Source organism: Equus przewalskii, chromosome 22, assembly GCF_037783145.1.
Source record: "Equus przewalskii isolate Varuska chromosome 22, EquPr2, whole genome shotgun sequence".
Taxonomy (NCBI): Eukaryota; Metazoa; Chordata; class Mammalia; order Perissodactyla; family Equidae; genus Equus; species Equus przewalskii.
This window is the reverse complement of record NC_091852.1, coordinates 25,181,955-25,202,945: the sequence shown is the minus strand read 5'-3', so window position 1 is coordinate 25,202,945 and position 20,991 is coordinate 25,181,955. Positions and strand designations below refer to the sequence as shown.

The 20,991-nt window shown below is 39.4% G+C and overlaps 1 long non-coding RNA gene and 1 other non-coding gene across 6 annotated transcripts in view; one reads left to right on the top strand and one right to left on the bottom strand.

Moving 5' to 3' along the window:
• Nucleotides 1–20,991, top strand: part of LOC103554261 (uncharacterized) — a 38,671-nt gene that overhangs the window by 12,920 nt on the left and 4,760 nt on the right. Inside the window, exon 1 of one of the 5 annotated variants that reach the window (XR_011531465.1) lies at nt 16,501–16,875. The exons of the other annotated variants lie outside the window; for them this stretch is intronic. This is a non-coding gene — a long non-coding RNA (uncharacterized lncRNA). Of the gene's footprint in view, nt 1–16,500; nt 16,876–20,991 lie in introns of those variants that run through there. 5 annotated transcript variants of the gene reach the window in all.
• Nucleotides 18,645–18,751, bottom strand: LOC139078799 (U6 spliceosomal RNA). Its single transcript, XR_011531914.1, has one exon. It is a non-coding gene; the product is annotated as a U6 spliceosomal RNA (small nuclear RNA).

The window sequence follows — 20,991 nt, the reverse complement described above, 5'->3', positions numbered from 1 at the left end:
TCTCTACGCATTTTAGAATCAGCTTGTCAATTTGGGGGGAAAATCCTTTTGGGATTTGGAATTAAATTACATTAAATCTATAGATCGAATTGGAGAGAACTGGCAACTTTACAATAGTCTTCCAACATCCTTCACTATTTATTTCTATAATAGGTCTTTGATGTTCATCAAATAGTTTTCAAATTTATTCCATATAGGTCTTATATAACTTTCATTAAATGTAGCTTAGGTTTTTTGTTATGGTAAAGTGCATTTTTTTTTCAAAATTGAATTTTCTAACTCTTTGTTGCCAGTGCTTAGAAATATATTTGATTATATGTTGGTATTCTATTCATCCCTGTTGCTAAGCTGTTTCATTATTACTAATCATTTGCCTGTAGATTCTTTGGGACTTTCGATGTAGACAATTATATATTTATGAATAAAGGCTATTCCAATACTTCTACCTTTTACTGCTTTTCCTCATCTTTGTGCTTTGTTACTTCTTTTTCTTGTCTTACTACACTTGTTAGGAAATCCAGTATCATGTTGCATAGAAGTAAATGGACTTCTTTATTTTGTTCCTGACTTCTTAGAGTCTACTTCTCTTTTTTTTTTTATGACTAGGAGTACTGTTTGCCACATCTTTTAAGATGATCATATGCTTCATCTCCTTTAATAAGTTAATGTAGTGAATTATATTTGTATATTTTCTAATGTTTAACTATCCTTGCATTTCTGGATAAACTCAACTTGTTTATGATGTATTATCTTGCGTGGTTTTGATATCAAGATTATATTAATCTCATACAATGACTTGTGTCATAGTCTCTCTTTTTCTGTTCTCTGGGACGGTTTTAAAGATTGGAGTGGTCTCTTCCTTGAAAGCCTGGTATAAGTCATCTGTAAAAATATCTGATCTTAATATTTTCTTTGTGGGTAGACTTTAAAATATGGATTACATTTTGGGGGCTGGCCTGGTGATGTAGTGGTTAAGTTCATGTGCTCCACTTCGGCAGCCTAGGGTTCATGGGTTTGTATCCTGGGCACAGAACTACATACCGCTCATCAAGCCATGCTGTGGTGGCATCTCACATACAAAGTGGAGGAAGATTGGCACACGTGTTAGCTCAAGGCCAATCTCCCTCACCAAAAATAATATATATATATACATATATAGATTATACTTCTTTAGTAGTTATAAGTCAGTTCAGGTTCTCTATTTTTGAGTAAATTTTGTTGTTATATTTTTCTAATAATTTTCCCATTTCGCTTAAGTATTTAAGTATTTGGCCTAAGTTGATACATTTTTAAAAATTTGTGCCTTATCTTTATGTCCCTTTCCTTCCTAATATTGCTTATTTTTTCTTTCTTTCTTTTTCTTGCTCAATCTCAGCAAAGATTTCTCTATTTATAAAAGAAGACTTTAAGTTTTGTGGATTTTCTTCTTTTGTATCTTTGTATACTTTTTTGTGAACTTCTGTTTTTATCCTTATCTACTTCTTTATACTTGTTTTTATCTATTGCTCTTTTCCTAATTTCTTAAGTTGAACACATAGCTCGCTAATTTTCAACCTTTCTTCTTGTCTAAAGTAAGTGTAAAAATTAATAAATTTCCCTTAAAAAACGACTTTGTGTCCTACAGGACATGGTAGGTAGTATTTTCATTATCATTCAGTTTTTAATGTTTTTAAATTTCCATCATCATTTCTTCTTTTTCACATGAATTATTTATAAGTATGTTTTAATATTTTCAAATATATGGGGAATTTTACAAATTTGTCCTTTGTTATTTTGCCATCCCAGGCCCATCACTTGTAGTTTGCTTTCCTACAGCTGTTAACAGCTACTTGTGTATCCTTCCAAAGATATTCAATGCATTTGCAAGCATAGATTAATATATATTTATTCTTTTGTAAAAAAAAAGAAACACACACACACACAATGGGACCGTTCTATAACATTGTATTGAGTCTTTTTTTCTACTTAACAGTATACCTTAGAATTGTTCTATATCAGCATCTGTAGATATATTTTCATTTTTTTTGTCTGCTCAGCATTCCACTGTATAGATGTAGCATTACTTATTTAACTAGTCTTCTATTCACAACACATTTCAGTTATTTCCCATCTTTTGCTATTATGAACAATGCTGCAATGACCTTTCTTTTACAGGCATTTTTGACCACCTGTGTGATTATGTGCATAGGATAAATTCCTAGGAGTAGAATTGCAGTGTGAAACAGTGTGTATTTTGACCCATATTGCCAGATTGTTTTTAAAGCCATCACACCAATTTACACTCTCATCATACAAGGAGTGCTCATTTTCTTCACAGAAATATCAGACATTTTGATTATTGTCAATTTGATAAGTAAAAAGAACACCCTATCATTGTTTTAATTTTCTCTTAAAGAAAAAAGATCATAAAAGTTATTTTTTAAAAATCTTCAAGGGTTCAAAGGGGGAAGAAACATCCGTTTGTGAATGAGGAGGTAGCCCTTAACCAGGGTTTAGAATAATAGGTAGAAATATGGCAGTTGAGATGGAGGCAGGGGGCAAAGCATTCAAGGCATGAGCAGCGTAGAGAGTGTAGACTGAGCAAGGCACAGAGGGTGGAAAATTGTTTTACAAGTAACCTAGTTTGTCTAAAGCAGAGGGAGCACATCCTGAGTAGTGGAGGAAATATACCTGGTAGGCATCGAGGAATTGTTAAAGCAAGGACTCCCAGCCTTGGTTGCCCATTACAATCACTGGAGAGCTTTAAAGAAAAAAAAAATGTTCTAGGATTCTGCTAGGAGTTTCATGGTTTCAGGTCTTACATTCAAGTCTTTAATCCATTTTGAATTTATCTTTGTGTATGATGTAAGATAGAAGTCCATTTTCTTTTCTTTTGCATGTAGCTGTCCAATTTTCCCAACACCATTTATTGAAGAGACTTTTTCCCCATTTTGTATTTTTGCCTCCTTTGTCATAGATTAATTAACCATATATACATGGGTTTATTTCTGGGCTGTCTATTTTCTTTCATTGATCCACGTGTCTGTTTTCATGCCAATACCGTACTGTTTTGATTACTATAGCTTTGTAGTATAGTTGAATGGATGAAGAAGATGTGGAAAATACACACACACACACACACACACACACACACACACACACAATGGAATATTACTCAGCCATAAAAAAGAATGAAGTGTTGCCATTTGCAACAACATGGATAAACCTAGGGATATTATGCTAAGTGAAGTAAGTCAAACAGAGAAAGGCAAATACCATATGATTTCACTTCTATGTGGAATCTAAGAAACAAATGAGCAAACAAAACAGAAACTGGTGGTTACCAGGGAGGGGAGGGGTTGGGGTGCAGGCAAAATAGGTGAAGGGGCTTAAGAAGTACAAATTTCCAGTTATAAAATAAATAAGTGACAGGGATTTTATGTATTGCATAGGGAATATAGTTAATAATACTGTAATAACTTTGTATGGTGACAGATGATAACTAGACTTACTGTGGTGATCATTTTGTAATATATATAAATATTGAATCACCATGATGTACACTGGTGGTCTAGTGGTAAGAGTCAGCGCCCTCACCACTGCGGCCCAGGGTTCATTTCCAAGTCAGAGAACCACACCACCGGTCTCTCTGTTGTCATGCTGTGGCAGCTAGGTGTTGCTGTGATGCTGAAAACTGTGCCACTGGTATTTCAAATACCAGCAGGGTCACCCATGGTAGACAGATTTCAGCAGAGCTTCCAGATTAAGACAGACTAGGAAGAAGGACCTGGCCACCCAGTTCTGAAAAAATTGGCCACGAAAACCCTAGAAATAGCAGTGGAGCATTTTCTGATACAGTTCCAGAAAATGAGAGGATGGCACAAAAAGACCAGGCAGGCGTCTGCTCTGCTGTATACGGAGTTGCAAGGAGTTGGAATTGACTCGACAGCACTAACAACAAATGATGTACACCTGAAACTAACAGGATATCATATGTCAATTATACTTCAATAAAAAAGAATAAATTCTCACATTAAAAAAATCGATGCCTGGGCTGGCCCCGTGGCTGAGTGGTTAAGCTCGCATGCTCTGCTGCAGGCAACCCAGTGTTTCGTTGGTTCAAATCCTGGGCGTGGACATGGCACTGCTCATCAAACCACGCTGAGGTGGTGTCCCACATGCCACAACTGGTAGGACCCACAACGAAGACTATACAATTATGTACCAGGGGGCTTTGGGGAGAAAAAGGAAAAAAAATAAAATCTTTAAAAAAAAAAAATCGATGCCTGAGTCCCATCTCAGACCACGTAAATTAGAATCTCCAAGTGGGAGATTCTGAAAACTCCTGAGAGGATATTACTTTGTAGCCACGATTGAACATCACTGTGTTAAGGACCTACGAACAGGAGAGTGACAAGCTCAAAAGTGGAAGATTTACAGTCTTAGATCGCATGCTGTTTACCTCCAAGTTTATTCATCAGTTTGAAATATGGAAAAAAAATATAACTACTTAGTTCAATATTGAAGTAAATTTTAATAAATTTAAGTAATTTAAGTAAATTCCCACAATTGCTTTAATAGAAAAAAAGGAACAAATATTCTATGTCTCAAAATAATTATTCTCTACTTTTAAGGGGATATTATTCACCAAGTAGGTATAATTCACAGTGAAAACTGCTTACACGCACCAATGATTTGGGGCAGAGAGAGTGACCGCCTCTGAATTCCCCTGGAATGAGTGTGCTCAGAACTCAGCGAGGCATCGCTCTGACACTAGGTGGAGCCATGGATTGTCAGTAGGTGAAAAACTAATAGGCAGAACTTGGAGAGGAGAGACTTAAAAACCATCCGCTCTAATTCCTCATTTTATGTTTTATTTTTTAATTTCTTTTTTGCATGTGTGTAAAATTGACTACTTTTTAAATAAGTTACATATCCACATAGTTCTAAATTTACAAGGTAAAAGGCCCATATAGTCTGTGCAGTGGGTATTTTCTGTCTGCCCTCCAGATCCACTGTTCACCCTGCCTTGGCAACCAGAGGCTCATCTCTAAGGGTGCACTGACAGTTCCTCTGCCCTTGGGCTTCTGGTAGGGTTTGCCTGTGGGGTGGCATTGGCAGGAGACCCGAGAGCAGGAGGAGAATAGGGTCAGGGTGTTTATTTCCCCAGCTCCTTTCCTACTGGGCTGTGGGTTCATCTAGGGAAAGCTACAGCTTCTGTCCAGTGGCTCCTTCTACACCTACAGCTCTCTGGGTTCAGATAACCACTTACTCCCCTTGTCCCTTAGGGCCTAGGCATGGTAATGATTCCCCACCGTAGCTAGCCCAAGAGTGGGCATATCACCATCTTTTGTTGGGTGCCTTAGCCCTGTCCACACCTTCGTAAATAATTCCTTCATTAAACTCCCTTCCACTACTCCTTTTGAGTATGCCATGTATTTCCTGCTGGGATCCTAACTGCTACAGGCTCCCTCCTCACTTCTCTCTTCCCCATCCACCCAGTTCTCTGGAAGTGGCCAGTTCTATAGGTTTCCTGTGTGTATACACATGCAAGCATAAAGGAATATATAAATTCCTATCATCCTTATTTACTCAAATTGTAGCATAGTATATATCCAGTTCTGCACCATGTTTTGGTTTTTTTTTATGTAACAATATATCCTGGAAATCTCTCTATAGCAGTACATAAAGATCTTCCTTATTCCTTTTTAAGCTGCATTGTATTCCATTTTATGGGTGCACAATCATCTTTTAGCCAGTCTCCTATTAATAGACATTTAGCTTGTTTCTAGTCATTTGGTATTACAACATTGCCATAGGAATAACCTTGTACATGAGTAATTTCTCCTAATTTTATGTATAAGGAAAATGAAACTGAAAGAGATTCAGCAATTTGCCTAAGGTTAATTCTTGGCAGAGCTCCTGTCATTATAGTCATTAGTTAGTAGGATGAGACTGCAGTGACCTGCGTAGTGGGATCTGAATGTCCCTGAAGGTTCCTTTACAGAACTTATGGTACATTTCTGCTCTTAAATTTCCACCCTTTTACTTTCATTCCCAAAGTAGTGGTTACAAGAATGGACTTTAGAGGCACAATGCCAGGGTATGTTTCCTGCTCCATGACTAATTGTGTGACTTTGGGACAAGTCACTTAGCCTCTTGGTGTCTCAGTTTCCTCATCTCTAAAATGGTTTCTACCTCATGGTACTGCTGAGAGCATTAAGTGCTTGGAACAGTGCCTGGCACATATTAAGGGCCATATGAGCTCTGGCTCTTATTAGTGGTGTTATTATCATTCCTTTGGTATGAGGCCTGCTCCCATATTAGCATTCAAGTTCAACATGAGAGAACTAACTCATTGTGTCTCATCAATAGTTTATCTTTCAAACTGAGATTGCCTAGATTGTCAGGACACTTTTTTTTTTGAGAAAGATTAGCCGTAAGCTAACATCTGCTGCCAATCCTCCTCTTTTTGCTGAGAAAGACTGGCCCTGAGCTAACATCCATGCCCATCTTCCTCTGCTTTATACGTGGGATGCCTGCGACAGCATGGTTTAACAAGTGGTGTGTAGGTCTATACCCAGGATCCAAACCAGCAAATCCCAAGCTGCTGAAGCAGAGCGAGTGAACTTAACCACTGTGCCACCAGGCTGGCCCCCATAACACTTCTTAAGAGCAGATGTGGATGAAGAAAGATGGGTAAAAAATTAGGGAAGCGGTGACCTGAAATGGTTCTAAAAGACAAGGGAGTTTCTAAAGATAACTTTGCCCACTTCACAATTTCATTTTGGTTTCCCCATTCACACAGACTTAAAACAGTAAGACCCACAAATCTATCTGCCATCCCCTACCCTTTACCAACAAAACCAAACCCAATCCTCCTCTCACAATCCCACATCACATTTAGGTGAGTCAATTAAAAAATCTCAGAATCATCCTTGACTACTGTCTTTTACATCTTTCGTGGAAAATGTGTTAATCAAGCCCTGTAAATTATTTCTTCTTAATAGTTTTCGACTTCATTCCCACCTCTTTCTCTCTATCTCCTCTGAGACTACCTTAAATCAGACTCTTGTTATTTCTCTGGGCCATTGCTTCCCTCTCTCGTTCCCTTCTTCTCTCTCTCCCTTCCTTGCTCTCTCCCATTCTTCCCTTTGCAAGTACATATTGAATTACCATTATTTACTAGGCTTTGAGCACAGAGGATGCAAAAGTGAACAAGACAGAAGGACCCTAAATCTAACTCTAACCTTGACCTAATCCTAATCCTGAATTCATGAAATTTATAATCCAGAGAGAGAGAGAGTCAGACATTAAACATACAATTACACAAATAATTCGTTCGAGATAACAGGGATCTTGTTTTCTGCTCTAGGCTCTCCCTGAAAGAAAGAAAGTATAAGCCTAGGCTTTGTGTCTTGGAGATCAGGGTGTCCTGGTCTCAGGGATGCATTGTAACCCTTGCTTCAGAAAGTCCCTGGGATGGTAAGACCTGGATTTTTGGAGGGCAAGAGGAAAGGAAGTGGCCTGACCCTAAGGAGAAGGGAGAATGCATGGGCCTGTCATGGATAGGGATTGGAGAGGAGCAGATTTGCAGTAGGTTCTATAAGAGTTGGGATCTGATTGCACTTTTGCACAGTTCTCCAAAGAGGATGAGACCTCTGGTGGGGCAGGCATGGATGGATGCCTGTGGTGGCCTGGCTTGAGCTCTTAAGCCCCAAGAGCAGTGGCAAGAATCCCTTATGGCAGACCTGTGATCAAAAGAGAGGACCTTTGTGGGAGAACCTCTGAAGGCTAGCAAGGGCAATAGGGCCCAACAGATGCTAAAGGCCCAGCCAGTGATGGAGAGTGAGCAGCACAGTAGCTAAGGGACCAAAGACCAGGTGCTTCTCCATTTGCATAGTACTATGTGGCCCTAGGGCCCTAGAATGACCCATTTTGGGTTTAGGGGTGGTAATTGCAGTTTTCCTTTGTGTAAGGCCATAAAATGCTGAATTCATGTCATGAGCCTTATTCTGTGAACCATTTCTAGAAGGCTAAACAGTCTACTTAATTTCTATTCTTTTCTTTTTTAAAATAGAATAAGCCAAAAAAGGAAATATATATTTTTAAAGTCACAAATTAGTTGTGTCATCCTGAGCACACCGTGAGTCCCCTTTGGGTCAGTTTCCTTATCTGTAAAATATGGGGGATGATGTTGAACTTCTGTTCCAGCTCTATTATCTCAAGGTTATGTTGTCTCATCTAAAGAACAGAATTGTTAATATGATAATTTGAGAGTTTCTTTCTTTGCTCTGGTCACGTCAGTTACGCTCCCAGCTGAGAAAATGAAAGCTGATGAGCTTTATGTGCGTCATCAAGTAGCAAAGTTTATAATTCATGCTCAGTTCCTTAAAATCTTCCTGTAGATGGAACATGCAGTTAGCAGTAAAACTGAGGCAAGAAGTTGCTGTACCAGGTGCACCGTACTCGTCTGTGTCTGAGGCAGATCATGTGAAACTGATACCCAGGAGACCTTCTCACCTGCTGCCAGCTACAGGGGGAGGGGGAGGGAAACCCTTCAACCTGAGAGACTCTTCATGCTAAATGAACAAGAAGACTCACCTTCCTCCCTGTAGTAACATGTACAGGGCATTAGTCTCCATGATGCCCCTTCGCATATGGAGTGAGGGAGGATTCATGGGCAAATAGCAGCTTCTCCTGTGGACCTTGGGAAAGAGAGTTGTTAGAGAATGCAGCTCTATTGAACTTGGCGTTCAGTTACTCAAGTGGATATATTGGGGGAGGAGGATAGACAGAGGAATCAACGTAATTTTTCATCTGGGGAAATGGATTGGTAGACGAGATAATCAAGTATAGTGATTAGAGATATGGACTACCTAAGACAGGCTGCCAGACTCCTGTCATGGCTTTGCCACATATTAGCCCGTGACTTTGCACAAATTACTCTCTGTTCTTCATATGTAAAATGGTGATAATAATGGTATCTAGCTCATAGGAGGATTATCAGGATTTTATTATGAAGATTAAATGAATTAGTAGTTGTGAAGAACAAAGAATAGTTCCTGACACACAGTAAGAACTTTATGTGTTTGTTGTTGTTATTATTTTTGCTGCTATTTTACATGCTAAGCCACACATATTGACTCAAACATTTTTGGTGCTTATATCAAAGTTTGAAGTTCAAAGCTTCAGAACTCACCTTCAAAGCAATTCCATATCACAGAGTGAGAAATTTAGTTGCCTACTATTGTGGTATCCAAAGGCAATCACTTCAGATATCTTCAGAGAACCAGGTAAAGAAGCCAAGAAAGAAGAGCTTTGTGAGAAGGAAAAATGATATGGACACTCAGAAGAAATGTCTTATAACTGACATTCTAAATAATAAAATTCCCAGGGTCAATCTTTTTCAAAAGGGTGAATCTGAATTGCTTGATAAATGATTTTCTGGGACTTCTCTAACTCTCCTAAAAGGAATTTTTCTTTTTCTTTTCTTTTTTTTTGGTGCCAACCAGTATCCAGTACCTGAGAAGGTATTTTCAGCTTTCCTCCAAGATGTAGAAACAGCAAACAAGTGTGTCAAAACCTTTCCAACCTGTTTGAACAAAAAGTCATGTGAGGGCCAGCCCCATGGCCCAGTGGTTAAGTTTTCGCCCTCTGCTTCAGAGGCCCAGAGTTTGGCCGTTTTGGATCCTGGGCGCTGACATGACACCACTCATCAAGCCATGCTGAGGCGGCATCCCACATGCCACAACTAGAAGGACCCGCAACTAAAAATATACAACGTGTACCAGGGGGCTTTGGAGAGAAAAAGGAAAAATAAAAAAAAGCTAAAAAAAAAAAAGTCGTGAAAGATCAGGAAATTTGCATTCTCATCCATTGAAAGTAGTGATCAATATTCACGTATTTTCTTACTTTTTGAATTTGACATTTAAGATTTCCAGATTATTTTACTTACACAGTTCCACTGATCCTCAGAGTGTAAGAGCATAGCCTGCATTTGATTCACTTAGTGAATATATAAACACAGTTTTTCATGTGTTGATTTTTTTCTATGACTTGAAAAGCTACAGCAAGATATTAGTAAGGTGGTTCTAGTTAGTGGCATTTGGAGGGATCTTTCTTTTTTGAATTCCCTTATGCTTTCTAAATTTTTCTAAAGTGAGCATGCATTTTTTAAAAAAAGTAATTGAGGGGCTGGCCCCGTGGCCGAGTGGTTAAGTTCGCGTGCTCCGCTGCAGGCGGCCCAGTGTTTCGTTGGTTCGAATCCTGGGCGCGGACATGGCACTGCTCATCAAACCACGCTGAGGCAGCGTCCCACATACCACAACTAGAAGAACCCACAATGAAGAATATACAACTATGTAGCGGGGGGCTTTGGGGAGAAAAAGGAAAAGATAAAATCTTTAAAAAAAAAATAATTGAAAGCCTTTTAAAAAAATTAATATTTGCTATTTGGCTTATTTTCCTAGAAAAGAGAAATTAACTAGCCTGCCTTCCCTCTAGAAATGACCCATGGAATAAGTACATGAAGTCAACATTTTTTGTTGCTTTAAAAAGATAAAACTTTGCAATTACCCAGTTCTTGGCTCCAGCAGAGCCCATAGGTTCTTGGGTGGTTATCAATTTTAAATCTTAGGATGGTGTTATGTCAGGAAGACCTTATCTCTATACTATTTGCTAATCACTCCACATCACCCTGATTGCAAAGATGGTTCTAGATAACTAGACCAGAAAGTGACTTAGATGAAAGGATCTGACCCAAAGTGCTCGCAAATTCTTCCTAGTTGTTTACTACCCTGGCTCCAAGGTGATGGACATCTGGGATTAAATTTTGGTACGAGATAATGGAAATTTGGAAATCATACCCTACTTTCTTTTCTCTGTGTGTGTGTGCATGTTTAATTTAGGTTTTGTTTGGAAGAACATTTTACCCTGAAGTCACATGATAGTGTACAGTATTCAAGATTCTCAGTTCCCTTTACTGCAGAAACACAGTTGTATCTTCAGAAACTGGTTTTAATAAGAACAAGATGATGTAAGAAGGCATAATCCAGGTTGCGTTTTTGCAAGGTATCGGTATGCTTCTCAGAGGAATCTCTTTCACAGTCCCAGAGTGAAATTCTGGATATTTTGGTTGAGGATTATTAGCACTTTGCACTTCCTTATTTTACCATCAATGACAGCTGTAAACTCCCTGCAAATCCAGGACTTCCCTCATTTCACAAAGCATCACACAGTCCCAGCACGATAAAAGTCTAAGTCTTGGTTCCAACTTCCAGGAGCTTACAGTCTTGTCAGGGACACTCATGTGGAAACAACTGAGAAACTCTTGCAAAGCAGATCAGATAAACTCCATTTAAAAGAATATATCAAAATGCTTCTTTACCTGGGTTGGACCTTTCTCAACAAAGCCCAGCCCCTTAGCAGTCATGGGAACCTCACTTTCACAGTTCAATACATTCTCTGCTTGGTTTCTGACTTCAACCCCTCCAGGTAAATTCATGGTTTTATCATGACCTCTTCTTGTTCTCAGGATGTTTTTGCTTCCAGTAGCGTCTAAATCTTGTGACCAAATAATAACCTCAGAGTTTCCCTCATCTTCCCCTAGATCTGAGAAGATATGACAATTTGGTGGTGATTCTAGGCAGCCTATTTCTTTGTTGGTTCAGATGAGTCTTCTAAAGATGCTGACTGTAGCCTTTACATCCCGTTTCACTAACACCTATTACAGTCCTTTTAGTAAAATGAGGCCTTGAGGACCTTGCCTTTTTAGCAGCTTATTAGCAAAATCCCAGACCTCTTGCTTACAATTCAGTTGATTTACCTTTAGAACTGAATGAAATTAATGTCCATGCATTCCTCTCAGTAGCTTTTCATTTCTTTCTCTCATCATTTATTCATTCAACAGACATTTCATTGGACACTGAATTGTAGCAGGCACTGTGCTAGGAGATAGAAATATAAAGATGAACAAGATTTGGTTCCTTCCTAAAGGACCCACATCTGGTAGAAAAGACAATCAGCACATGTGGCACCTTTTTGTGAATTAGAAAAAGTCATTCCTTCCTCCTGGGGGAGACAGCTCTGCAGACGTGGCAAGTGGAGAATAGGATGGATTTCAGCCCCCTTTTGCCTCCTTGGCCAGGGACCCTTGTGTAGGGCAATAATCTGAGCAACTTTGTGCTACTATAATATGTAAACAGCATGTTATAGTACAGTGTGACAAGCACAGAGGAGAAAGGGGCTGACTTCCTGGTAAAATGAGGAGGCAGGAAGGTTTCAAGGAAGAGGTTACATGTGAACTGAGGCAGGAAGGAGCTCGTCTAGTGAAGAGGGGTGAAAGGCAGAGGGAAAATGTACAAAGCCACACAGGTTTGAAGAACATGGCATGTTTGGGGCTCTGCAAGTCATTGATGATGGCAGAGTGCTGAGTTGGGGGCTGAGGGTGGGAGAGACTCGGCAAGAACTGAAGCTGGAAGACATCGTAGGTCTAGGACCTAGACTCTAGGTTGCTGCTACTCAAAGTATAGTCCTCTGTAGGGCAGCTTTGGCATTACCAGGCAACTTGTTAGGAGTGCACAATCTTGGGCCTCGCTCAGGACCTAGGGAATCAGACCTGCATTCTAATAAGCTCTCGTTAAGGTCTGAGTAGCACTGGTTTATGTGAGAGCTGATGAGAACTAAGGGTTTGCTTTGAAGGCATATTATGTAGATATTTCCAAACATGGTATTTTTCTTATGCTTTCACAGATCTACCATCAGTGGATTTACCTCCAGGGTGCCTCATTGATATTACCTCTAACTCACAGTGATGGAAAACAGAGGCGTGAAGAAGTTAACTTGTCCATAAGCACCAGCATATTAAAACACAAGGAAGAGAATGCAGACTCCTCTGCTTGCCCTCTACTTTTCTTTCTTTTTTCTTACTATCCATGCTTGCTTATCTTGAGCCTGCACCTGGAAGGTGTAGGATTCCTAGGCTAGCAGTCACTAAGTTTGGAAAGGTGAAGTGATGGAGAAGCTTTCAGCCTGGAGGTGGTGTCTGAGCATCTTCCTGGAGCAACTGGAAAAAACAGAAACAACCCCAAAAAAGGTCCCAGGAAGAGAGGAAGGTGAATCTGATCTGTACCCAGCCCTGCTTCACCCTCATCTCTTCTGCTTCTTCCCTCTTGCCCATTCATTTATCCAACTATTCAATTATTTAATGTATATATTGAGCACCTACTGTTTGTCAGGCACTGATATCTGCATTTTCCTAATAACTGGAGGACTTTCTATATACTTTCAGATTTCCCGAGAGAGCCCTTCCCCAAAGCCTCTAAAAGCCACCGTCTTTCCTCTGCTAGATCCTCTCCCTTTCCAGCCCCAAGCTGCTCATCAGAACAGTAGGAACAGTTGAAGCTGGAAGGCTCTGGCGTTTCTGTTCTCTGCTCAACCCTCTGCATGAGGGCTTCCTTGATTCTTTTTCTCCAGGGAGGATCCTAAGGGGGAAAAATATCCAGGTTCAAGTGGGGCTTTAGTCCCTGTGGAAAAATCATTATTGGACACGACTGAGTGAGGGGCTGGCTCTGGTTTTGGTGAGCCATTGAGGTCAAAGCTGAGGTGTATCCCTACAAATTATTGACAAATTTCCCCTCAGAAGAAGATTAGGTTAAAGAGTAAGTTTGAGGTGCACAGAAGGGAACTTTGGGGGAAGGGAAACCAAAGAGAAATAACCCTTTTCCCTCTCACTGTTTCTGGGATTTCAGCGTAGAAACCTCTTAAGTTATAATGGTGTCGTCACTCTGTGATAGAAAATCATGTTACCACAAAATAGAGATGACAAAGGAAAGGTACAGAGTGTGGTGCTTTGGTGGTGTCTGGTTTGGTTTTAAATCAAATTCCACAATAAGACTAAAAAAAGCCAATTTAGATGCTTACCGCGAGTTGGTAGCTCTGCTTACATGTTCTCTCTTACTTGTTCCCGCTGGCGTTCGGTTCCTCAAAAAGTATGGGTGTAGGATCCAGAAAGGGGAAGAGCAGGTCAAGAAACATGCAAATATTGATGTTCTACCCTAGTGCCGCCAGAAACACCTTTCATCTTGGAGATGATAAAAAAAATTAACAGTCTCACTTAGAGTTACACAGCAAAAATTGGAAAGAAAATATAATCTAGACCTTCTAATCTCTCTTATTTCCTTCAGAAAGACTGCAGTAATTAAAGACTACTTTAAGTAGACCCAAGGGTAGCTTGAGTTTAAAAAAGAAAAAAAGACAAAAAGACAAAGAGGAAAGAAATAGTTTTAATTAATTGCTAGGTGAGTTATCTTAGAAGTAACCCATGGTAAGGCTGTTGCACCTGAAAGTGAGACAGTATCAGTGCTTCTTCAAAGAGTGATCTGAGCGTTTGTGTCCATCCACAAACTGTTACTGGCCTGCAAAGGCCCCTGTGGCCAGTCTTTCCTAAGAGGGCTGTGAAGGATGAGACTCTGGACTACAGATGAGCCTTTGTATGTAAATAGGATTTTGCATGAGTAGGGATATTTTTTAAGCTTAAACTGTTGAGGCAGATGTATAAAACAACTTGGATTTGAAACAAACAACAGATTTATTTCAACCTAGGCAACTGTTTGATTCCCCAGGACAGATACATGTGGCCCCTTTACTCCTATCACCCAAGAAAGTTGAGTTGATTTTGCCATAATCAGTCTGAAACTGCCTTTCTCCAAGTCTTTTTCCTTTGTGGCAGTTTTCTAAGTGGAGAGGAGGTATCTGAACCTGAGCCCCCTGCAGCTGGCATTTCAGTTACAGCTGGAGATCAGTGTCCACTGAGAGATAATCACTTATGTTTGCTTGGAAATAGTAAGCATTTCTCCCAATACAATTTTCTTCTTAATTAAGCTTTGCCTAGACTAATCCTAAAATACCCTTTCCTTTGTGGTTGGTGTAAAGAACTTTGGAGTTAGATAAACCTCTATTTGGCCCCCAAGGCTGTAACCTACTTACTGGTTGTTTTACTTCGGACATAGGACTCTCAGCTTCCAATTCTCATCAGAAAAATGGGGATAATCCTACCCATCTTGCCAAATTTGTGTAAGGGGTTACATGAAATAATTTATGCGGAACAGCCCACGGTGTGTTTGGCATAGCAGACTTCCATACATGTTAATTTCTTCTTCACTTTCATTTGGGCAACAGGGCCCAAGAAAGCTTGGGAAAAACATGGATGGTAGGTAAGGAAGGAAAAGACAGGAATAAAAGGAAATAGCCTTGGATTGTCAATCTCTAATCCTTTCAAATCAGCTGTTAGGACATTTGTATCCCAGCATGTGAAGTAATTTGCATTTTTCATGTTATTCCAGTTAGAGGAGAGTGAGCTGCTCTGACTTGTTGATCTGGAAACTGTGCCCAGTGGCCTGGTATCATGGGAGTGTGTCCAGTCACTTTGTGAGCTTCAGTTAAGCCATCCACAAGGACAAATTGTAACAGAGGTGTCCAGCTTTCAAAGGGTCACACTTCTAATTAATGCCCAAATAACTCTGAGCCTCATCCCCTCATGTGACTACTAGAAGACCAGTCTCTGACTTCTCCTCCCAGGGATTTCTGGGAATTCCCAAGGAATGCTTAATCCAGCCAACCACTGTGGTAGTCCATCTTGGAGTTCCCAACAACAGAGAACAGACTGCAACATTTAACACAACTTTACTGAGGGAAATGTGGGAATAACAGAAAGAAATAACAATATCAAACTGGGCTCTCCAAAACTTCTCCTACCCTCACCTCCTACCCTCAATGCCTAGCCTTCTGCCATGTGGGAGGGACCAATTTTCCTGCAGACAACAGGAGTCCATTGACATGCCTCCCCTAGCCAGACCCCAAGGAAACCCGGTCTCGGGGCTATAATTCTACTCACAGTAAAGACAATCTTTTCACACAATCAGTGCCTTTTATATTCAGTGACTCATATGAGTCTTAACTTTCCCATTCCAGATTAAGATCTTGTTTTTATATTTATGTGATTTAAAAAATTATTGTTTATTTTTCCTTTAATGATCAATCTCAAATGTAATAAAATTTTCCTTCTAGAAAAAAAAATCTGTTGGCTTAGAAATAACACCTTCTCCCACCTCCACACCCCAATTCCTATTTCTAGCAATTAAGATTTCATGAAATGTTTGCCCCCAGTCTAAGCTGGTATACCTGATTACATAGGGCATTTACTGTTAAGAGCATATTTTTTGCAAATCCCAGGATTTTCACTTCTGTGTGCAGGCTTGCTCAGCAGACTGTTATCCTACAATATAGTTTTTAAGACAAATTACTATACCAGTAGATCATTCATTCAGTTCTGGCTATATGGCTGTATACTAACTGTGATAGTTCCTTTAGTATATTATCTTTAGTCCTCTCAATAATGCTGCCAGGTAGGACTCATTATTTTACATATGAGGAAATACTATGGCTGTGTATCTGGTTAGTGACAGAGCTGGCTTCCACTCAGGCGTGTACCTATAAGTCACCAGGCAGGTTGGAAAAGGTGATATAAGACTGAGCTAGGAAACTTTATGAAATTACTCCCAATTTCCTGCTTCCTCACAATATTCTTCCATGTACCCCTGATGGTTGTGAATCTCTGCAGAAGCCAGCTGTTTTTACTGATGGATAGTGTTGAACCATCCTCCAGTGTTTTAGGGTTAAAATTCAGCTTTTAGAACATGATACTTTCCTCATCTGCACCCTGAGTTCTCTGCCAGCACACCGTCTCCTGGGACTTGCCCCTCCTACAGGAACCTGTGATATTGCCACGATCTAATAACCACATGAGTAACTCCTGGCTCAGGAAAGAGCTTCCAGGATGCTTCTCCAGCAGCTGGACCAGTGTTCGTTCTGATCAGCCAGTGCCTCTGTTGGCAGGTTGGTGAAGTTTTTGAATATCTGCCCTGCCCTCGTTCCTTGTCGACTCCCTACCCATCACTGACAGTCTTTCAGGCCCAGTGCATTTCTCATTCCCATCCTACTCTCTGGAGCTTTTCCCTCCCATGGGGAGCTTCCACCTGCTCTGAATTCCTTTGAGTCTTATAGTCTGTTCCCACTCATCAGACATTTAATTGTATGTGGCTTTATTTTTTACACAACTTTTCCTTTGTGTGATGTACGTCTCCAGCTCTCTATAAATTCCTCAAGGTGGAGCATATCTAATACAGACTTTGTATCCTTCACAACATCTCACACAGTGCTGACTGGGGCTTCAAAGTCCCAAGACAGAATCTGATAGATCCTGGGGACTAGACCTTTCCCCTCAACAGCCCTGAAAGGGAGGAGAAGCTGTGGGGGGAGTCCAGTGAATCCCCAGTCTCAGTGATGAACACTCAGAAAATTAGAACCTCTGTCAACCTGGGCTTGAACTTTTCATTCTGCCTCTTAGGGGATATTGCTGCAGCCTGTCAGACTGGCATTTTCCCTAATAGCTTTCAAATGTCACATTCCAACATCTAGCATGCACTGTTTTTTTCCATCTCTTCATTTTTAGAATACTCAGAAAAGTTTTTGTGTTTTGGAAAGACCCCTCTGGCTCCCCAACCTGAATTTTCAGCCTTCAGAAGGGTGTTTCTTGAGGACAACTCCCCAGGGCACTGCTTGGAAAGGACGTGAGCAGCTCATCCTATCACATGTGTGTCATATGCTCTGTCGCAACCCAGTCATGCGTTGTGTGCAGAGGCCAACGTGACATTTAATTAGCAGGCAGAACGCTGGCAACACCAGTGCCTTTTCGAACTTTCACTTAGTAAACTTTTCTTTTAGTTTCTCTTTAGATTCTCTTGAAAATACAGGTGAAAGTTTGCACCTGACATAAGAGAAAAAACACAGGGCGTTCATATAAAATTTTTGCCCCAAATAGCATTATATTTGTTATTTGTGTGACCTTTTGATTTTCAATAGACAGATAATGAAATTCTAAAATTTCAAAATATTTTTTGAAAAATCTTTTTATTCTAAATTGAACTTAATTTTTTTTTTAAAGATTTTATTTTTTCCTTTTTCTCCCCAAAGCCCCCCAGTACATAGTTGTGTATTTTAGTTGTGGGTCCTTCTATCTGTGGCATGTGGGACGCCGCCTCAGCATGGCTTGACAAGGAATGCCATGTCTGCACCCAGGATTCAAGCCGGCAAAACCCCAGGCCGCTGAAGCAGAGCACACGAACTCAGCCACGGGGCTGGCCCCCTTGAACTTAAATTTAATAATTTAACTTAAAACATTAAGTTTAAAGATTGCAGATTAAAAATGTTAAATGTGTTTTTTAAAACCTTTCAAATACAGGAAGAATATGAAGAAAATAAAAATTACCCATAATCTCGTTACATCATTAGAGGTAATTACTCTTATTACCATTCTAATTTTATAGTTGAGAAAGCAAAGGAGAGGAAGAAAGGGAAAAAGGAAGGAGTGTGAGCTTTTAGATTTTCTTCTCAAACATGTAAAAAAAGATTCTGTGGAAGTAATACCCAAAATTTTTGAAAGAAATGTCGGATATTCTTATTCCTAATAGCATGTATATTGCCAGGAGTACCACTGCTGGTTCTGAACATCAGTGTTTCAATAATCAATAAGCTTTACAAAGCTCTGGTTTCCATATCACAGAAAACAAATATTTAAAGCAATACATATATATATATATATATATTTAAATACGGAATGCTTTGTGAATTTGCATGTCATCCTTGTGCAGGAGCCATGTTAATCTTCTCTGTATTGTTCCAGTTTTAGTGTATGTTCTGCCAAAATGAGCACTTATAATATTTTACAAAAGTAAACTACATTACAAAAACTCTCGTGAAACAGAAAAGAAGGGGAAGTTACACACAACCCCACAACTTTAACAAAACCCTGTTAATATTTTAGTATATTTCTTTCCAGACTTTGTCCCACTCTCCCTTTTTTATTATTTATTTATTTGGACATAACATTGTAATTGAAAGGAAACCATTATTATAAGACCTCTCACATCATTGCCCCACTCTGATTCTCTCTCCGTCTCTATTTTTCACCTTTGCTTATTATCCTCAGGCCTCTAGTGCTTTTATAACATGTTGGATATGGAGAAATGGCTTCGGTATCAGTTAGTTTAGATTTGAATCCTGGCCCTACTAACTTGGGAAAATTACTGAGCAACTTTGTCTCAATTTTCTCATCTGACCCTGAGGATAGCACCCTCTCCACCCATCTGTGAGCATGAAGAGAGATAACATATGTAAATTGATGACACAGTGAGGAGCTCAGACTAAGTGCTCAATATATACAAACTCTTTTTTTTTTGCTTAAAATTATAATTATTTTTCTCTATAATGCAAACACAAATCACTATGACTAACTCACTGTCATTTTCTTTGACAGGTTATTTCCAGTTTGGGGTCATGTAGATAATACTGTAATTAATGTATTTTTTTCATAGAATATGAGTTTCACTTCAGTCTATGGATTTCCTTTAGAAAAATCATTGGAATGGTATTTTTGGGTAAAAGTTTGAGCCTTGACATGGTTCTTGCAACATATGCAAGTATATTTTTTTGAGTTAATTTTTTTTTAACTTGAGTAATTTGAGCATAGAGTTTTGTACCTTGCTTTTTTCTTTCAATGTTATGGCAAAGCTTTTTTTTTTTTATCATATAATTATATTTCCAATGAAACTCTCCATGTCTTTAGCTTTTTCTGTATTTTTGGATTATTTCCTTAGAGTAGATTCCTAGAAGTAGAATTACTTGAAGAAATGTATGACAAATTGTATGGCCTCTGATCTACAAACAAATCACCTTCCAAAAAAAATTGTACTGATTTATATGGCCACTAACAGTTTATGAGTCTACCAATTTAACAACATGTTCTGGAGCATTAAGTGTTATAATTTTAAAGCTTTTGCCAATGTAATGATTGAAAAGGCCTACTTAAGGTTTGTTTTGATTTAAATTTTAAATTACCTGTAAGTTGAGCATTTTATTTTCTGAATTTTAAAGCAAGGGGCACTGAGACACTGGGAAGTTGCCTGATGTGACCAGCGAGCAGCCTCATTATATTCCTCTTTGATCTGTACAACTCAACATTCCGGGCATTAGTTGCTTCCTCCGTATTTCTTGCAGCTGTTCTGTTTTAAGACGGAATTCTATTTTTATAGAACAAACAGAACTGAGCAGAAAATGTGCTACTCTCTTTGAGTTTACTTCTCTTAAGAGGAGCCTGCTGTTGAGAATACACAGTTACAGACAAGATACATGATAGGAGGCAGCTGATGACAACCATGAGCCTCCTTATAGGAAAAGAGTTTCTTGTTGGCATCATCAAGGTCTTATCTTAAAGGTCCAGAAAATTGATTCTGTCAGTACATTCAGAATTAGACTTAAAAACTGGATGCTAGCCAAACTCCTAAAAGACTTTTCTATTACAAGAAATGCCATTAACATGCAGATCAGAAGTTGCTCCAGAACATTCTATTCCTGTAAAAATGTCTATATGAGAAGTCAAATTATAATCAGGTTTCTCAATAACCACAGAATCAGGATGGGGTGGGGAAGGGGGATGGTGCCTGAAATGATTTTTAATGGCGAATGTCATCAAGCTATGTGAATCTGATGCATTCATCACCACTGGAGGGACAGACCTGACCAGTGGTAGGAATGCATGGGCCGAAGGGACAGGGACCCCTCTCCATTGGATATGCTTGGGATTCACGAACACATTTTTCCATGTTGGCCTCTTTTTCCTAGACTCCATGCACATTGCCTTCAATTCAATTCCACAGTATTCATTAAGCATCTTCTATGTGCCAATCTTTGTATTGGATTCTGGGCCTACATAAATGAATAAAAACCTAGTTCCTGCTCCTAGGTACCTCACAGACTTTTGGAGAAAACCAAACACATACATAATTACAACATACCTTATGATGAAAGCTTGACTGTGTTACAGGTCTAGGACCTCTGGGCTCTTGTCACCATGGCTGGCTTGCAGAATCTTATCTAGCTCTGCTGTGTGATGTG